The sequence below is a fragment of the Calidris pugnax genome, unplaced genomic scaffold (genome assembly GCF_001431845.1).
Source record: "Calidris pugnax isolate Ruff unplaced genomic scaffold, ASM143184v1 scaffold501, whole genome shotgun sequence".
Lineage (NCBI taxonomy): Eukaryota > Metazoa > Chordata > Aves > Charadriiformes > Scolopacidae > Calidris > Calidris pugnax.
In genome coordinates, this window is record NW_015091485.1 from 22,697 (window position 1) to 24,812 (window position 2,116).

A 2,116-nucleotide genomic window follows, 5' to 3' on the forward strand; every position below is an offset into this window, starting at 1 on the left:
TTGGGTGGTGGGTGGTTTGTTCATGTGTGATCCTGTGGGTGGGTGTCCGTGTGCAGGTGTGTTCACACCAGTGCTCGTGTGCACAGGCACCCATGTGCGTGGTGGGTGTCTGTCAGCAGGACTGTCCCTGTGGGTGGGTGTCTCTGTGTGTGGGTGCCCATGTGCATGTGTGTCCCTGCTCATGTTCATGGACACCCATGTGTGTGGTGAGTATCTATGAGTGCGGGGCGCCCACATGCATGGGTGGTCTTGTGGGTGGGCTTCTGGGGAGTGCAGAGGTGTCCATGTGCGTGGGTGCTCCCATGGGTGGCTTTCTGGGGGGTGCGGGGGTGTCCATGTCCATGGGTGCTCCCATGGGTGGACGTCCATGTGCGTGGTGGGTCTCTGTCAGCAGGACTGTCCCTGTGGGTGGGGGGTCCTGTGGGTGGGTGTCTGTATGACGGGTGTCCATGTGCGTGGGTGTCCATGTCCATGTGTGCCCATGTGCATGTGTGTCCCTGCTCATGTTCATGGGCACCCATGCATGTAGTGAGTGAGTGTGGGGTGTCCATGTGCATGGGTGCTCCCTTAGGTGGGTTTCTGGGGAGCAAGGGGGCGTCCCTGTGTGTGGGTGCTCCTGTGGGTGGACATCCATGTGTGTGGTGGGTCTCTGTCAGCAGGACTGTCCCTGTGGGTGGGGGGTCGTGTGGGTGGGTGTCTGTGTGACGGGTGTCCATGTCCATGTGTGTCCATGTGCATGTGTGTCCCTGCTCATGTTCATGGACACCCATGTGTGTGGTGAGTATCTATGAGTGCGGGGCGCCCACATGCATGGGTGGTCTTGTGGGTGGGCTTCTGGGGAGTGCAGAGGTGTCCATGTGCGTGGGTGCTCCCATGGGTGGATGATCCATGTGGGCGTGTGACCATGTGCATGGGAAGCCCTGTGCATGTGTGTCCATGTGCGTGTGTGTCCATGTCCACGGGCATCTGTGTGTGTGTTGAGTCTCTGTCAGCGTGGGCGGCTCTGTGCGTGGGCACCCACGTGCAGGGTGGGTGTCTGTCAGCAGGGCTGTCCCTGCAGGTGGGTGCTCCTGTGGGTGGGGGTCCACGCGCATGGACATCCATGTGCACACGTGTTTATAGTCACGGGTGTCTATGTGCATGGGTGCTCGTGTACATGGGCACCCATGTGTGTGGTGGGTCTCTGTGAGTGTGGGTGTCCACCTGCATGGGTGCTCCTGGGGGTGAATTTCCACGGGGTGTGGGGGTGTCCGTGTGCATGGGTGCTCCTGCGTGTCCGTGTCCATGTGCATGGGCAGCCACATGCATGTGTTTTCATGTGTGTAAGTATCGGTGCGCGTGGGCACCCACGTGCGTGGTGGGTCTCTGGGAGCGTGGGTGTCCACAGGCATGTGGACATGTGGGTCTTCTTCTTCTGCGCATCGGTGCTCCTGGGGGTGGGTGTCCACGTGTGTGGGTGCTCACCCATGTGGGTGGGTGTCCCTGTGCACGAGCAGCCGTGTGCGTGGTGGGTCTCCGTGTGTGACCACGGGTGTCCACGCACATGGGGGCTTCTCTGGATGGGTGTGAGGGTGTCTGTGTGCACGGGTGTGCGTGTGCTTGGGTGCTCCTGTGGGTGGGCGGCTGTGGGGGGGAGGTGTCCATGCATGTGGGTGCTCCTGTGTGGGTGGGGGTCCACACACATGGACATCCATGTGCACACGTGTTTATAGTCACGGGTGTCTATGTGCATGGGTGCTCGTGTGCATGGGCACCCATGCGTGTGGTGGGTCTCCATGAGTGTGGGTGTCCACCTGCATGGGTGCTCCTGGGGGTGAATTTCCACGGGGTGTGGGGGTGTCCACGTGTGGGGTGTCCGTGTGCATGGGTGCTCCTGCATGTCAGTGTCCATGTGCAAGGGCAGCCACGTGCACGCGTGTTCATGCATGTGGTGGGTGCCTGGGTGGGTGGGTGTCCCTGTGGGTGGGTGCTCCTGCGTGTCCGTGTCCATGTGCAAGGGCAGCCACGTGCACGCGTGTTCATGCATGTGGTGGGTGCCTGGGTGGGTGCGTGTCCCCGTGGGTGGGTGCTCCTGTGGGTGGGTGTCCCTGTGCAAGGGCAGCCATGTGCACGCGTG